Consider the following 19,055-nt stretch of genomic DNA (forward strand, 5'->3'; position numbering starts at 1 on the left):
AGTAACTCAAGCAAAAGACATGATTTCTGTATGTATTGATGCCATTAAAGTGGATGGTATGCTTGTTAAATCATGTGAAACATTAGTATTTATTTAAAAATGGATAAATTTGTTCCTTTGCCATTAACCAAAGCATATCAATAAAAATTTTAAATTAGAAGACAAATGATCAATTATAAGTTTTTCTTTTATTGAAAGTAGATTTTTTTCACACAATATAATCTGAATATATTTTCCTCTCCCCTAGTTCCTCCAAGTTTCTTCACACCCTTCTATCTCTCATTAAAAAAACAAATAGGCGGTTCAAGACCAGCCTGGTCTACAGAGCAAGTTCCAGGACAGGTTCCAAAGCAATACAGAGAAACCCTGTCTTGAAAAAGAAAAAAACAAACAAAAACCTCAAAGCAAAAAGCGGTATATATTGAAGTATCAGTTAAACGGGTGGCTTCACATGTGCTTATTATGTTACCTTTATAATTTCCTTTATTTACTGGATCCAGTCTTGAGCAATATATAAAGACGTTTCTGTCTGTGGCCATCAGGGGGCATCAGTAGAAAGGGATGAGAAATTACTTATGTTCACTTGGAGAAGACCAGAGGAAGGATGTTGCAGATAGTGAAAGACCCATGGAAGGCATGAACCCTCATGCCCCGACTCAGGAAAGGTGGCCCCCCCAAATCATTCAAGAGAAGCGGTCTTGATGCAAAAGCATGAGGTCTTTTATATTCCAGTGCACTGGGGTCCACAGCCATACCCCACATCGGGTAGAGGACTGGGAAACTTGGGTACAGGGTTCAGACAGCTTTTATAGGGTTACAACAAAGCCCGCGCATCATAAACCAGTCATCTCATAGCATCCAGTGTGGGCCAATTAATTTGAACTATCCAAGCCCAAGCTTAGCCCAGGAAGTCTGCTTTCGCTAGGGCTTCCGAGTAGTGTGGCATGGCTCATTTCCTGTTCTCATTCACTCATAGGTGCTGTCCGTAAACTGCCCTGTCGTAAACAGTCAAGAATAACCTTTTGCCTACTCACTGTTAGGTGGCAGAGTCTAGGGAAAATTAGGCTAAAATTTTCCATCCTTACAATAGCAGACAGTTGTTTCCATCATTGGGAGGAGATAATAAGTTTCCAATATTCTTTGAAGAGTAGCAGTTCTTTCTCAGTATTTTTCGAATTAGTTCATCTTGATTGCAACTCTGGACTCACTATGATGTAATGGATAACTTTTTTTTAATAGAAGTGACAGGAAAGAAGCGAGTTACACTGTTCAATCCTCGAGATGCACACTATTTATATTTACCAGGTTCTAAATCAGAAGTGCTAGATATTGACACCCCTGACCTGGATACATAACCACTCTTCCACGAGGAGGGGAGGTAAGAGTATTCCCTTGAAGCTGGTGATGTTCTGTTCATTCCTGCTTTATGATTACATAATGTAATTTCTGAAGAGTTTGAAGTGGGAGTGAATGTGTTTTGGAAGCACCTTCCATTGGAATGCTTTGACTAAACAGATGCCTATAGCAACAAAGACCCTGTAGCAGCATAAAGAGCTGTGCAAATCTGGGACAGAGCTTTGAAAACACTGGCTGAACTACCAGAGGAATACAGGAACGTCTGTGTATGCCAGATGGTCTTGCATATTCAAGACAAAGCCTACAGCAAGAAATTTAAGTAAAAAAACTGAACTAAATGTAGTAAAAATTTAAAAATAAATAAAATTCAGCTCCAGTATTTGAAAATTATACAAGATATAACCATTTAAAGATTTTTTTTAAAAAGTAGGATAAATCAGTCTCAGATTTATATATGAGATACATATGTGATTTCTATTTGGTACTGATTGAGAATGCTTAGTGGAACCATTCTTTAGCTCTAAGATGTAAATAACTTAAAATGTATTCAGTCACACTACACAAAATCTACTGATGGAATGTAAAAAAAACAAAAAAACAAAAAAACCCAATGGTCACCGAAGGAGTGGTGGAGCACTCCTTTTATCACAGTACTCCAGAGGCAGAGGCAGAGGCAGAGGCAGGTGGATCTCTGAGTTCGAGGCCAGACTGTCTCCAAAAACAAAACCAAACACAACAAAAACCAAACAAAAACAAAACAAAAAGCCAAACAAAAAAGAAAAAATCCAACGAATCCTTAACACAAAACATCCAGGAAATGTGGGACACCATGAAAAGGCCAAACCTAAGAATAATAGGCATAGAAGAAGGTGAAGAAGCCCAGCTCAAAGGTGCAGATTACGTATTCAACAAAATGATTGAAGAAAATTTTCCCAATCTGAAGAAGGATGAGCCCATGAAAGTACAAGAAGCATACCAAACACCAAATAGACTGGACCAAAGAAAAAAAGACTCCTTGCCATATAATAATCAAAACACCTAACATACAGAATAAAGAAAGAATATTAAGAAAGAAAAAGACAGGTAACATATAAAGGCAGACCTATCAAAATTACACCTGACTTCTCCAAGGCTAGAAGGTCCTGGTTAGATATTCTACAAATACTAAGAGTCCACAAATGCCATCCCAGACTACTATACCCAGCAAAACTTTCAATAATTACAGATGGAGAAAACAAGATATTCAATGACAAAGCCAGATTTTCACAATGCATATCTACAAATCCAGCCCTTTAGAAAGTTCTGGAAGGAAAACTCCAAACCAAAGAATTTAACTATGCTCACAAAGACATAGGCAATAGATAATCCCATTTCACCAGAACACAAGGGTAAAGCAGGACAAATATATTCATAATACCACTGCCAACAACAAATCTAAAACAAGCAAGCATTAACAATCAATTGTCTTTACTTTCCCTCAACATTAATGGCCTTAACTTGCCTACAAAAAGACACAGGCTAACAGAATGGATATGAAAACAGAATCCATCCTTCTGCTACATACAAGAAACACAGCTAAGCTTCAATTACAGACATTACCTCAGGGTAAAGGGTTGGGAAAAGATCTTCCAATCAAATGGACCCAAGAATCAAGCAGGTGTGGCTATTCTAATAGCTAACACGTTAGACTTCAAACCAAAATCAATAAAAAGAGATGAAGATGGTCATTTTGTATCCATCACAGGAGAAATCCATCATCACAAAGTCTCAGTTATGAACCTATATGTCCCAAATTCAAAGGCATCCACATTCCTAAAAGAAACGCTACTAAAACTCAAACCTTACATAAAACTTCACACACTCATAGTGGGAGACTTCAACACTCAACTCTCACCACTAGACAGGACCACCAGACAGTAACTTAACAACAACAACAACAACAACAAAATAAAACAAAAGAACTAACAGAAGTTATGTCTCAATTGTCAATTAACAGACATCTATAGACTATTTCATCCAAATACAAAAGAATATACCTTCTTTTCTGCTCCACATGGAACCTTCTGTAAAATCGAGCACATACTAGGCAACATAAGAAACCTCAACAGATACAAAAAAATTATTATAGTCCCCTGTATCTTATCAGACCACAATGTTTAAAGTAGGAATTCAACAAAAACACAAAATGCAGAAACCCTACAAACTCATGGAAACTGAACAATGTGCAACTGCACCATACCTGGGTCAAAGAAGAAACAAAGAAATTAAAGACTTCCTAGAATTCATTGAGAATGAGGACACAACATATCCGAACTTATGGGACACCTTGAAAGCTGTGCTACAAGGGAAGTTCATTGCACGAAGTGCCCATATGAAGAAAACAGAGGATAGTCACATTAGAGAATTAACAGCACAACTGAAAGCCTTAGAACAAAAAGAAGGAAAGTCACCTTGGAGGAGTAGATGCCAGGAAATAATCAATTTGAGGGTTGGAATCAATAAAGTGGAAACAAGGAAAACAATACAAAAAAATCGATGGAGCAAAGAGTTGGTTTTTTTGAAAAAAAAAAAATCAACAAAATAGACAAACCTTTATCCAAACTATCCAAAAAGCTGAGGGAGAACATACAAATTAACAAAATTAGAAACAAAAAGGGGAACATAACAGAGGAAATCCAGAAAACTTTCAGGTCATTCTTTGAAAACCTGTACTTCACAAAATTTGAAAATTCAAAGGAAATGAACAATTTCTGGATAACTATCACCAAAATTAAATCAAGATAGGCAACTTAAATAGACCTATAAACCCTAATGAAATAGAAGCAATCATTAAAAGACTTCCAATAAAAAAAACCAAAAAAACCCAGGGCCAGAAATTCAAAGAACAGCTAATAGCAATACTCCTCAAATTATTCCATACAATAGAAGCAGAAGGTTCATTACCAAAGTCTTTTTATGAGGCCACAATTACCTTGGTACCCAAGCCACACAAAGACACAACTAAGAAAGAGAACTACATAACAATATCCCTGATGAACATTGATGCAAAAATACTCAATAAAATACTGGCAAATCGAATCCAAGAACACATCAGAGAAATCATCCACCATGACCAAGTAGGCTTCTTCCCTGGTTTGCAGGGATGATTCAACATATGAAAATATATCAATGTGTTCCACCATATAAACAAGCTGAAAGAGAAAAACCACATAATCATCTTACTAAATGCTGAAAAAGCCTTTGACAAAATTTAATACTCTTTCATGATAAAGGTCTTGGAGAGATCAGGGATAACAGGAACATATCTATAATAATAAAACCAATATACAGCAAACCAACAGTCAACTTCAAAATGAGTGGAGAGAATCTTAAGGCCATTCCTCTAAAAACAGAAACAAGACAAGACTGCCCTCTCCATATCTCTTCAATATTGTACTTGAAGTTCTAACTAAAATAAGACAACAAAAGGAGATGAAGGGGATCCAAATTGGAACAGAAGAAGTCAAACTGTCACTATTTGCAGATGATATGATAGTTTACATAAGTGACCCAAAACACTCTACCAGGGAACTCCCATAGCTGATAAACACTATCAGCAAACTAGCAGGATACAAGATCAACTCAAAAAGTTGGCAGTCCTACTCTATACAGATGACAAAGGGGCTGAGAAAGAAATCAGAGAAACATCACCCTTTACAATAGCCACAAACACATAAAGTATCTTGGGGTAATCCTTACCAAACAAGTGGAAGACCTACTTATAAGAACTTTGTGTCTTTAAAGAAAGAAATTAAAGAAGATACCCCAAAATGGAAAGATCTCCCGTGCTCTTGCCAAAAGCAATCTACAGATTCAATGCAATGCCCATTAAAATCCCACCACAAATCTTCACTGACCTTGAAAGGATAATAATCAACTGTATATGGAAAAAGAAAAATACCCAGGATAGCCAAAGCAACCCTGTACAATAGAGGAATTTCAATAGGCATCACCCTCCCTGACTTCAAGATCTACTATAATGTTATAGTCCTGAAAACAGCTTGGAATTGGCACAAAATAGACAGGTAGACCAATGAAATCGAATTGAAAATCATGATATTAATGCACACACCTATGAACACCTGATTTTTGACAAAACTGCTAAAAGTATACAATGGGAGGAGGAAAGCATCTTCAACAAATGGTGCTGCCACAACTGGATGATAAGTGTATAGAAGACTGCAGATAGACCCATGTCTATCACCATGTACAAAACTCAAGTCCAAATGGATAAAAGACCTTAACATAAATCCAGCCACACTGACCTCTTAGAAGAGAAAGTGGGAGGTATCTGAACAAATTGGTACAGGGGACCACTTCCTGTACATAACTCCAGTAGCACAGACTCTGTGATGTACAATGAATAAATGGGACCTCCTCAAACTTAGAAGCTTCTATAAGGCAAAGGACAGAGTTGACAAAACCAAACGACAGCCCACAGACTAGGAATATATCTTCACCAATCCTACATCTGACAGAGGGCTGATCCCCAGCATAAACAAAGAGCTCAAGAAGCTAGTCATTAAAACCCCACATAACCCTATTAAAAATGGGGTACAGAAGAGAAAACAGAATTCTTAATAGCGGAAATAAAAAAGGCTGAAAGACACTTAAGAAAATGTTCAACATGGGCCCATCTCTGCCAGTCCACTCTGAGTTCCTGCCTGCAAGATCCTTGACCCCCAAATCTGGGCCTCTGATAAAGAAAGAGGCCTCAGTGGTGAGTTCCAGTTTCCAGTGAGATCCAACTATCCTGCAAAACCTTCCCAAGTTTCAGCTCATCCTTTGTCCTCTTCCGCCAGCTATTGGCCAGAGGTGAGTCTGGGCCCAATCCGGGTTGCCTCTCCCCTACAACCTCTCCCCCCCCCCCCAACTTCCTAGGTTGGCCCCTGATCCTGCTGCTCTTGTCTCCTGTCCCCATCGAGAGCACCCTTGGAGCTCTGATACACCCCCACCCATCTCCACCGTGAGCCTCCCCCCCCCACCCTGTGCCCTACACTGCCCACTGTCCCAACGCTCTGGTTGAGCACTGGGACAGAGAGTGGATGGAGCCAACAGTCCACCCTACTTTGGAGACTTCTCGGAGCAACTATGAACAAAGTAGACCTGCCTATCCACGTGGGACCACCCGTAATTTCCACCTGCTTGGTCTCTGACCCCAACCTCCAGTCCTGCTGGAGTCCCAGGCCCCTCTCAGAGATCCACCTATCTCTGTGGGACCACTGTGAGTTCCTGCTGGCATCTTCTACTGGATCCTCATCCTTGACCCCATCCCTGGGTCCCTGTCTGAGGAGAGACCTCCTAGAGAGCTTGGGCCACAGAGAGCTACAGATATTGAATCTTTGACCCACATAAGCCCACGGGGGAAGTACCATAGAGAGAAGGGGAGTCCCTACCAACACCTACTGGAAGAAGCTATGGGAAGAAGGGAATACAAGAAAACACCTAACAACAGAAAGACAAACATGACACCACCAGAATATAGGGAATCTACCCCAACTAGAATGGAACACAACAACAAAGAAGAGGAAGCAGAAGGGAACAACTTAAAAATTACCATCATAAAAATGATAGAGGCCCTCAAAGAAGATGTGAGAAAATCCCTTAAAGAAATGGAGGAAAAAACAAACAAAAAAGTGGAAGAAATGAACAAATTCCTTAAGGAAAATACAGAAAGCCAAGAAAAAACAATTAAGCAGGTGAAAGAAATGGTTCAAGACTTGAAAACTGAAATAGAGAAAATAAAGGTAACAAAAACCGAAGGAAATGCTGGAAATAGAAAAACTGGGCAAAAAATCGGGAACTACAGACACAAGCAAAACCAACAGAATTCAAGAGATGGAAGAGAGAATCTCAGGCACAGAAGATAAACTACAAGAAATAGATTCATTGACCAAAGAAAATCATAAATCCAACAAACCCTTAACACAAAACATCCAGGAAATGTGGGACACCATGAAAAGGCCAAACCTAAGAATAATAGGCATAGAGGAAGGTGAGGATGCCCAGCTCAAAGGTGCTGAAAACATATTCAACAAAATCATCGAGGAGAACTTTCCAAATCTGTAAAAGGACATGTCCATGAAAGTACAAGAAGCATACTGAACCCCAAATAGGCTGGACCAAAGAAAAAACACCCCTCCACATATAATAATCAAAACACCTAGCATACAGAATAAAGAAAGAATATTAAGAGCAGCTAAGTAAAAAGGACAGGTAACATATAAAGGCAGACCTATCAAAATTATAATTGACTTCTCCATGGAAACCCTCAAGGCCAGAAGGTCCTGAATAGATGTTATAAAAGTATTAAGAGAACACGGATGCCAGCCTAGGCTACTATATCCAGCAAAACTCTCAATCACTATAGATGGAGAAAACAAGATATTTAATGACAAAACCAGATTTTCCCAATACGTATCTACAAATTTGGCCCTACAGAAAGTATTGGAAGGAAAACTCCAACCCAAGGAAGGTAACTACTCCCACAAAAATGGAGGCAACAGATAATCCAACTACACCAGAAACCAAGGGTGAAGCAGAACTAATATATTCACAATACCACTGCCAACAACAAACCTAAATCAAACAAGCATCAACAATCAATGGTCCTTAATCACCCTCAACGTTATGGTCTTAATTCACCTATAAAAAGACACAGGTTAACAGAATGGATACGAAGACAGAATCCATCCTTCTGCTGCATACAAGAAACACATCGTAGCTCCAAAGATAGACATTACCTCAGGGTAAAGGGTTGGGAAAAGATTTTCCAATCAAATGGAAATAAGAAGCAAGCAGGCATAGCTATCCTAATATCTAACAAGTTAGACTTCAAACCAAAATTAGTCAAAAGAGATGAAGATGGTCATTTCATATTCATCGCAGGAGAAATCCATCAACACAAAGTCTCAGTTCTCAACATCTATGTCCCTAATACAAAGTCAACCACATTCGTCAAAGAAACACTACTAAAACTCAAAGCTCATATAAAACCTCACACACTTACAGTGGGAGACTTCAATACACCACTCTCAACACTAGACAGGACCACAAATCAGAAACTCAACAAAGAAACAAAAGAATTAACAGAAGTTATGTCTCAACTGGGGTTAACAGACATCTATAGAACATTCCATCCAAACACAAAAGAATATACCCTCTTCTCTGCTCCACATGGAACCTTCTCTAAAATCGACCACATACTAGGTGACATAACAAACCTCAACAGATACAAGAGAATAGGAATAATCTCCTGTATCTTATCGGACCACCATGCTTTAAAATTGGAATTCAACAACAACACAAATAGCAGAAAACCTGCAAACTCATGGAAACTGAACAATGTGCAATTGCACCACTCCTGGGTCAAAGAAGAAATAAAGAAAGAAATTAAGGAGTTTCTAACATTCAATGAGAATGAGGACACAACATACCCGAACTTATGGGACACCTTGAAAGCAGTGCTACCAAGGAAGTTCATTGCACTAAGTGCCCATATGAAGAAAACAGAGGATAGTCACATAAGAGAATTAACAGCACAACTGAAAAATTAGAACAGAGAGAAGCGAATTCACCCCGCAGGAGTAGACGCCAGGAAATAATCAACTTGAGGGCTGAAATCAACAAAATAGAAACCAGGAAAACAGTACAAAAAAATCAATGCAACGAAGAGTTGGTTTTTTGAGAAAAATCAACAAGATAGACAAACCTTTATCCAAATTAATGAAAAAGCAGAGAGAGAACATGCAAATTAACAAAATCAGAAATGAAAAGGGGAACATAACAATGGACACAGAGGAAATCCAGACAATTTTCAGGTCATACTTTGAAAACCTGTATTCTACAAACATTGAAAATTCAAAGGAAATGGACAAATTTCTGGATAACTATCACTTACCAAAATTAAATCAAGAACAGACAAACAATTTAAATAGACCTATAACCTGCAATGAAAAAGAAGCAGTCATCGAAATCCTTCCAACCAAAAAAAGTCCAGGGCCAGATGGATTCAGCGCAGAATTCTACCAGACATTCAAGGAAGAACTAATACCACTACTCCTCAAACTGTTCCACACGATAGGAACAGAAGGTTCATTGCCAAACTCTGTTTATGAGGCCACAGAAACTTGGTACCCAAGCCTCACAAAGACACAACTAAGAAAGAAAACTACAGACCTGATGAACATCCCTGATGAACATCGATGCAAAAATACTCAATAAAATACTGGCAAACCGAATTCAAGAATACATCAGAGAAATCATCCTCCATGACCAAGTAGGCTTCATCCCTGGAATGCAGGGATGGTTTAACATGCGAAATTCTATCAATGTGATCTACCATATAAACAAACAGAAAAGATAAACCATGTGATTATCTCCCTAGATGTGGAAAAAGCCTTTGACAAAATTCAACACCCTTTCATGATAAAGGTCTTGGAGAGGTCAGGGATAACAGGAACATACCTAAATGTAGTAAGAGCAATATTCAGCAAACCAACTGCCAACATCAATCTGAATGGAGAGAAACTTAAGCCAATTCCTCAGGAACAAGACAAGGCTGCCCTTTCCATATCTCTTCAATATTGTACTAGAAGTTCTAGCTAATGCTATAATACAACAAAAGGAGATCAAGGGGATCCAAATTGGAAAGGAAGAAGTTGAACTGTCTCTTGTAAGGAGTATGGTTTTTCCTCCCGCTGCCTGGTCTTGTCGGCCACCGTGCCAACCCCAAATAACACACAGAGACTCTGTATTTGATATAATTCTGTTGGCCCATTACTAGATTCTTATTGGCTAGCTCTGTCTTAATTATTAACCCATTTCTATGTATTTTCACGTAGTCTTACCAGGGAAAGGTGGCTGGTGGTTCTAGTCTCTCCAGACTCTCCATGTTGACCCCTCCTTCCTCCTTGCCTCCTAGTCCTGCCTATCTTGCTTTCCTATTGTCAAACAGTGCTTTATTCATTAATCAGTATGAGATACATATACAGAATGACATCTCCCATCAGTCTCTATTTGCAGCTGATATGATAGTTTACATAAGCGACCCAATAAACTCTACCAGGGAACTCCTACAGCTGATAAACACCTTCAGCAAACTAGGAGGATACAAGATAAACTCAAAAAAATCAGTAGCCCTACTTTTTTCAGACAACAAAGAGGCAGAGAAAGAAATCAGAGAAACATCACCCTTTGCAATAGCCACAAGCAACATAAAGTATCTTGGTGTAATGCTTACCAAACAAGTAAAAGACCTATATAATAAGAACTTTGTGGCTCTAAAGAAAGAAATTAAAGAAGATACCAGAAAATGGAAACACCTCCCATGCTCTTGGATAGGTAGGATAAACATAGTAAAAAATGGCAATCTTGCCAAAAGCAATCTACAGATTCACTGCAATCCCCATTAAAATCCCACCACAATTCTTCACCGACCTAGAGAGGATAATAATCAACTTTATATGGCAAAACAAAAATCCCAGGATAGCCAAAAAAAAAAAAAAAAAAAAAAAAAAACCTATACAATAAAAGAAATTCAGCAGGCATCGCCATTCCTGATTTTAAGCTCTACTACAGAGCTATAGTCCTAAAAAACCTGGTATTGGCATAAAAATAGACAGGTAGACCAATGGAATTAAACTGAAAATGCTGATATTAACCCACACACCTATGAACACCTGATTTTCGACAAAACAGCTAAAATTATACAATGGGGCAAGGACACCATCTTCAACAAATGGTGCTGGCACAATTGGATGAGGGTGTGTAGAAGACTGCAGATAGACCGATGTCTGTTGCCATGCACAAAAGTCAAGTCCAAGTGGATCAAAGACCTGAACATCAATCCAGCCACATTGAACCTCTTAGAAGAGAAAGTAGGAGGTACCCTTGAACAAATTGGTATAACAGACCGCTTCTTGAACATAACTCTAGGGCACAGACACTGAAAGAAACAATTAATAAATGGGACCTCTTCCAATTTAGAAGCTTCTGTAAGGCAAAGGGCACAGTTGACAAGACCAAACGGCAGCCCACAGACTGGTAAAAGGTTTTCACCAATCCTATATCCGACAAAGGGTTGATCTCCAAAATATACAAAGAACTCAAGAAACTAGTCAACAAAACACCAAATAACCCTATTAAAAAATAGGGTACATAACTGACGATAGAATTCTCAATAGAGGAAATCAAAAAGGCTGAAAGACACTTAAGAAAATGCTCCACATCCTTAGCTATCAGGGAAATGCAAATCAAAACAACTTTGAGATACCATCTTTCCCCTGCCAGAGTGGCTAAAATTAGAAACACCAGTGATGACTTATGTTGGAGAGGATGTGGAGAAAGTTGAACACTCCTTCACTGCTGGTGGGAGTGCAAACTCATACAGCCATTTTGGAGATCATTATGGCGGTTCCTCAGGAAAATGGGAATTAGTTTACCACAGGACCCAGCAATCCCCCTCTTAGGCATATACCCAAAGGATTCACATCCATGCAACAAAGACATCTGTTCAACTATGTTCATAGCAACACTATTTGTAATAGCAAGAACCTGGAAGCAACCTAGATGCCCCTCAATTGAAGAATGGTTAATGAAGATGTGGCACATCTATGCAATGGAATACTACTTTGCAGAAAAAAATAATGGTATCTTGAAATTCGCAGGCAAGTTGATGGCACTTGAAGAACCCATCCTGAATGAGGTAACCCAGTCTCAAAAAGAGGAACACAGTATGTACTCACTCATATATGGATTTTAGACCTAGATCAAAGGATCACCAGCCTATAATTCACATCACCAGAGGAACTAGGATACAAGGTGTATTCTAAGAGATTCATATAAAGTCCCTCACAGAACTGGGAAGGGACAAGTCCCTCAGAGATCAGGTGAAGTGGGGGGGGCAGCTAATGGAAAGAGAAGTAGGAGAAAATGAGGGGGAGGAAAGGAAAACATGTGCGACCAGGAAGATTGAGCCTGGTTAGGAATAGAAGATAGGAAAGAGAGAGACAGAGACAGAGTCAGAGAGAGATCGTAAAAGAGGGAGTCAATATTGGTTTGAAGATAAAATCGAACACAAAGAAAGGTCTAGAGAACTACAAGACTGCTGCCAAATAACAATTTGAGCTTCCGTGGACAGGCTATCATAAATGCCCTTCCGGGAGAGTGAGATCAACAACTAACTTCTCCATGGAGCCCTCAACTAATGCCTGTTGAAAACAGGATCAAACACCCATACATAAGCACTGAGTCGAACTAGAACCCAGATGCAGATGGAGAGGACAAGACCATGCGGCAGAAACACATACAGATAGCTAACGGTCACTAGACTGATATAGCTGGGAAGCCAGCATGGGACTGACTCGGGCTCCCCTGAATATGGGTCTCAGCCAGAAGGACTGAGCAGTCTAAGGGACCTCAGACAGTGGAGCTAGGATGTATCCCTGGTGCACAAAGGACCTGGCAAACACTTCCCCCCATGGAGGGATAACTGCCTTAACCTAGACACAGGAGAGAAGCCCTAGTCCCTACTTCACATGACCTGTCAGATCTACATGACCCCAACTGGATGGCATTCCCCTACATATGGAATTGGGGTGGGGGGATGGGAGGGGAGGGTGTTTAGAGTGCATGTGAGAGGGCAGAGAGGTTAAAAGGGAGGGAAAGAGGAAGGGAGGGATGGAGGGAGGGAGGGAGGGAGGGATGGAGGGAGAGGGAACTGGGATCAACATGTAAAATAAGAAATTAAATTAAAAAAAATTCTTTGACTCCAAAATTTAAGTTGAAGGACAAGTTACTGGGGAAAAGGATTTTAAGCTTTGTTTCCACAGAAAATGAAAAGATGTGGATTCCTTCCAGACTAATGTGGTTTGATCACACCAGACCGGCTAAAACAGAGTACAAGGTGATCCTACATTCAAAACAGCTGGACAAAACAGCCCTACAGACTACAGCCAGGATATCTGAATCTTTTTCGAATCCCCCATGACAGTGCCCCTTACCAGCAGGAAGTAGTTTGGAAAGAATGACGCCCAAATTCCCAAATATTGTGTATAAATGTTTCTTTTCATTTAGCAGGACTTTGTTATATAAAAACAAAACAAAACAAACAAACAAAAAAACAAATGTGTCAAAGCTAGTTACTGGGCAAGAAAAAATGCCCTTATATTGACTGCTGACAGTATGCTGTCCAAACTGAAAAAGCAGGACACAAAGGAAGTTGACTGCCAAACTTTGCCAAGCATGGTAGAGAAGTCCTTCAACATTTCTGCTTCACAGAAAAGTCTGTCAGATATTCTGGGTCTATATGCTGAAGACAGATACCTCAACATTTTGAGAGGATCCTTGAGTGATTGTCTAGGCAGCTATCTGTCTGTCATTTCTGTAGTTTTGGAAGTTGCTTGTTCTGCACTTACAGTTTACTCAGGTAGCATTTTATTTTTCTCAGGTCTCTGATGGAGTTTAAGACTAGATAGTTATAGTTTTACTGTTTTCTTTGTTGCCAAATTAAGACAAATAAACTCACTAAAGAGATATAAAGGTTATAAAAGGTGAGAGACATAAAAGTTTAAGTTGTTTATCTTAGAAAATGTTTCAATGTCTAAAAAGATATTTTTAGCTTGGTAACACAAATTATAATAGAAAGTGATTTAGGTACAAAACTTTAGACTTACCAAGATAGGATAGATAATAGACTACTTTCTTCAAAGTTGCCAAAGAAATATGGACTAGACATTGTGAATGTTATTTTGTTTGGTTATTGTTCTCATTATATATAGTTTTAGTATAAAGAAAAAGGGGGAAATGTGGGATTTTTGATTACCTGTGAACATTGAGAATGTGGTAATAAACAGAGTCAACATTGGGTCAGGAGGAGGAGCCAGCAACTATTTGATAATAAGTAATCATAGAGAGTCAAGAAGTCCAGAAGATGGATAAAGAGATACACAGGAAATAGTAGGGAGGAACTGTGATTGTGGTGTTAGGTTTTGGTTTTAGGCAGTAGGATACTCTCTTGTTGGGTAGCCAGTTAAAGAGCAAAGTCAGCTTGGATGCACTGAGCTAGTAGGTTTTCACTCCAGCATCTGATTTCCAAGTCTTTATTGGTAAAAAGAATGATAGAAATTTAGTTAAAATTACTTTGGCTGAAGTGACAAGAGGAGGTTCTGGTGGGATGTAAAATCCCCACTGGGCCTTGGCCTGAGTTCTGGGACAGAGATTACAGAGCCATAGTCAGTAGCTGAAACAATAGTAGATTCAGGTGCAGCCACAATGTCTGTGATAAAACAAGTTGTTAGTAGCAAATATTGTATATTGATGTACAAATAATGTAGGAAATTGCTGCAAATATAGCAAATGTTGCACATTTTATATTGAGGGCCAAGTCCATGATCAATTTTAAACAATTTTTAATAATTTTCTCCAAATTTTATCATTTTTTTTGACAAACTGAGTATATAATTCCTTCCCATTCCCTTTTCCTCCCTCCCTCTCTTCCATCTTTCAGTTTGCTATAGAGTAGTAGATTACTTCTTTTGGCCATCAACTGAGAGCTCCTTTCAGTTCCTGTGGAATGTTCTCTGCAACAAGGCCACATTTACAATGGAAATGTTGCTTTCTATTAGGGCAGCCACTCTGCTGTAGTCAGTGTTAAATATTTTGGTCTCTTTTTTGCAATAAAGGGATGTTACGGCTAGATACTGGAAGTTTATCTTACACTTGTCCCTGTAATAATTGTATCTGATCCAGCATCACATGCTGTGTTTGTTGTCTCCTTGGTCTCTTCCAATCAGGATGTAAGCTCTCAGCTGTTCCTGGAGCCTTTGCTCCATCATCATAGTCTCTAACTCTATGAACTAATATGCTCCAAATTGAATGCTTTCTTTAAAACTTGCCTTGCTCATGGTGTCTTATCATAGAAAAGATAGAAAAGTTGATAACAGGTTACTATTGTATCCGAATTGACCATGCTGATTGCTAAAGGAATGTATAGGACATTGGGACTTTGGACTAGGGAGGTAGTTCAACAATGTAAGTGAGGTTTAGTGGGACTTTGTAGCAGGAGCTTGGCAAACAGAGCAATGTGGAATATGGAGACCTAGCTGAAGAGGTTTCAGAGGGGAACAATATTGGCAACTTGGAAACTATTCTTTCTTCTTTTGTCCTGAGAGTTTTCCTGAGGCTGAGTTGAGAAGTATTGGTTAACTTCCTTGGCAGAGGGTTCTTCAAGACAGTCTAACATTGACAATGTCACATGATTATTAGTAGTCATTTTTATGAAGGTCTACAGTGAAAACAAATAAGCAAGGCAAAAATAATAAAAAAAATGTACAGGTTAAGGAGAAAAAGAACAGCAGACTGTTGGAGCTACAGCTCATGTTGAGTCAAGGAGAGGCCTGATCTGAAATGCAATAAAGGGAATGGTGCTCTCCGGGCAAGATTCTATCCATCTAGCCTTGCAACTTGTGAAAGGAAAAGGCCAGAGGAATTTTCTGTCCTTAAAAAGCAACCACAGGAATACCCACATGCCTGCATGGGGCTATCTGCCCTGGGAGGAGAGGTGAAAGCATGGGCCTGCCTATTCTGGGTGGTCCAAGCACTATTATGGTGATAAAATATGTGGTAGGGTACAAAAGAGAAACAGAGAAACAGAATGGCCCATGTCCTGTGGAGAGAGACAAATTTAAAGTGGTGAAGACATTGAAGAATGGGGTGAGGTATGTGGCCCTCTGGGCCATGTGATGTCTTGTCCTCCTGGGCTATGATGATGCCTGGGCTGCTGCTGCTGGGCCCCAGTTGTAGCTGTGTTATGTGTTGATGTCTGTGGCACCTGTTACCACAAAAGACAGAAAGGATAGGGCTGCATGGAGTTGGTTTCATCCCTCATTGGTTTCAAACTAGGGTGAACTGACCATGCTCCACACTGGAGAAAGCAGATCCTGGACCTTGCCTGGGCAGCAAGACAGAGCTGATCCTGTTGGTGGCCCTGAAGGTGTGAGAGTGGGATAACTGGTACCCTCCCTGCTGCTTAGTCTGTCATGTGGTGATGTGGGCAAAGGTATGATGTCCTCCTCCCTTGCTCCTTGCAATCTGCTGTGGGCAGCAAAGCTGATTCTCCCCCTTACCAACTGCAGCATTCAGGAGAGTAGGCTCTGCACCTCGTCTGGGCAACATGGTAGAGCTGACCCTATTGGCAGAGGTGGGGATGAGCCAGCCCCAAGAATGTGCGCATGGGAGAGCTGGCTCCACTACTTGTTTATCTTACAGCTTCATGGGTAGAGGAGAGATGTTTCCCCCTTGCACCTCAGCATGCATGGAAGGTGGGAGAGCTGGCCCTGAGGTCGTGAGAGGGAGGGAGCTAGCCCTGCCTCTCACCAGCTGTAGTACACAGGAGAGTGCCCCTTGCACCTCTCTTGGGCAATACAGTAGAATTGTTGTGGGTGTAGAAGAGCCAGCCAGAGAGTGTGAGAACCAGCCCCATCCCTTGCTTCTTGCTGCAAAGATTGAGTTAGCTGGGGTGATGCTTGAGCCTGGTGGTGAGGATGAAGAAGAGCTGATGGGCTGACCAGTCCAGTAATCACCCAGGCTCAGAGCCAGGGCTTTGAGTTAGCCCATCCCAACATCCACCCTATCTATGATCTGCTGGAGCAAATGAAGGGCAAGTCTTGCAGACCAGAAGCTGCAGGTTCTCTATGACACAGGACAACAACAGGATATCAAGGAGTCCCAGTAAGGGTTCAGCATCAATAGGGTAGCAGAAACCAGAGGCCTCAAACCAGTCCAATGACTCATTACAAAGAACACTTGCAAGTAAAGATCTATGGATAAAAGGGTGTACTGTGTGACTTACTGTGCCACACACTACAGCCTCCACAATGAAGTTTTTGTTTTCTTTATTTTGTTTTAACCTTCTGGTTAACATTTTTATTGTAGTATTTCCTTTTAAAATTTACCCAAGACAAAAAAGAAAACAAAAACAATGGCCCCGGAAGGAATGCACAATTTGTTTTAGTTTATAGCACAGAGATCCTTCTCTGAATGGGAGTTATGCTCTTGGTTTCAGCAATAAGTGGAGGAAAAAAGACCTTGCCCTTTTGAAGTTCTGAGGGGAGGTGTGGGTGTCCACATTAGTATGGTTGGATAGGATATGCTATTGCTGTACCGCTTCAAGGTTGGAATGGTCTCCTAGTCACCATGGTATCCACCTTCTGCTACTGGCCTTAGTTCCAGATCTTGAGGAAGCTGTCTCGAGACCCTGTTGCCACAGCCATGCCATCAGTCACCCCCAAGCAGCTGACACAGTTATCATGCCTAGCTAAAACATCTGCTCTTTCAGCTTTGAGTGCATCCCAGACATTGCAGTTGAAGTCATCGTACCCAGCAAGGAGAAGCTGGCCACTCTTTGAGAAGGAAACTGATATGATCCCACAGATAATGTTGTCATGGGAGTAGGTCATGAGCTCCTGGTCTGCACAGAGGTCAAACAGCCTGCAAGTAGCATCATCTGAACCAGTGGCAAAGGCATTGCCATTGAGAAAGAAACATATGGCATTGATGTCAGACTCATGTCCTGTAAGGGTCTGCCGCACATTCCTTCTCGGATGTCCCAGACCTTGGCTGAAGCATCACAAGCACCATAGACAAACAATCTGGTGTCAGGAGCGAGAGACAGGCTCATGACATCTCTAGTGTGTCCAGTAAATGTTGTTGTCTGATACCCAGTCTCAATGTTCCACAGGGCACATGTGGTGTCTCCAGAGCTGGTGACTATCTGATTGTCATCCAGGAACCGGAAGCAGGACAGATAACCTGTATGTTCAGCCAGCTCACTATTCATATGCACATTCCCTTCACAGGTTTTCAGATTGTAAATGGAGCAGACGTTATCCAGGCCACCACAGGCCACATAATTTCCGGAAGGAACATATGCTCAGGTCATGACCCAAGAAGAGTGCAAAGGGATGGCATGAACCGTATTTGTGGTGTAGCTGTCCAACATGATGAGTTTCCCATCCTGAGAGGCGCTGACAAGGAGCCTTGAGTCTGTACCCCAGTGCATGGCATAAATCTTGGCCAGATGCCCCCCTCAGCGTTCTTCTGGTTCTCATTCGGATTCTTCCTACGGGATCAATATTTGTGATCTGAGAAAGAGTCGCATCTACACTTGCTTTACTAGCATCTCTAATCTGGTTTTTCAGTTGCTAGGCTTCCTGCCACAGTTTGTCAAGCTCACTCATCTTCAGAATTCAAGCTCTTAATTCAGAAGTGTTCCTGGTCTGTTTTCACACACATGTAAGTCTATCCTGGAGGGCAGGATGACTCGGGCTGTTGATGACTCCCGGGCAGGAAGAAGAGACACAGGGCCTGGCCCAGCCCGGCCCAGCCAGGCCCAGCTCAGCCAAGGGCCGGCGCCACTCACAGACCAGGGCCACACTCACCTCGAAAATTTTCTTTTCTTTTAAAATTTATTGTGTTCCATTTGGGGAGATGCTGCAGGGGTAGAGGGCAGGTGTAGGGGGAAGGGGAATGAATGAGATGGAGATGCATGATGGGAAATCCACAAAGAATCAATAAAAGGTAAATTAGAAAATAAAGTATCATAATAACAAAAAAGCAACCACAAAGAAAAGCTTATACAAATATGACTCAAAGGGGCCAGG

General features: G+C 40.6%; 2 pseudogenes; one reads left to right on the forward strand and one right to left on the reverse strand.

Annotated features, from left to right (window-relative positions):
• Positions 1-561: 561 nt before the first annotated feature.
• LOC127238125 (tRNA wybutosine-synthesizing protein 5-like) lies at positions 562-1,679 on the forward strand (annotated as a pseudogene).
• Positions 1,680-17,304: 15,625 nt separating this feature from the next.
• LOC127238082 (guanine nucleotide-binding protein G(I)/G(S)/G(T) subunit beta-1-like) lies at positions 17,305-18,632 on the reverse strand (annotated as a pseudogene).
• Between the last annotated feature and the right edge of the window lie 423 nt (positions 18,633-19,055).

This window comes from Phodopus roborovskii, unplaced genomic scaffold (genome assembly GCF_943737965.1).
Source record: "Phodopus roborovskii unplaced genomic scaffold, PHOROB, whole genome shotgun sequence".
In the NCBI taxonomy this organism is placed as follows: domain Eukaryota; kingdom Metazoa; phylum Chordata; class Mammalia; order Rodentia; family Cricetidae; genus Phodopus; species Phodopus roborovskii.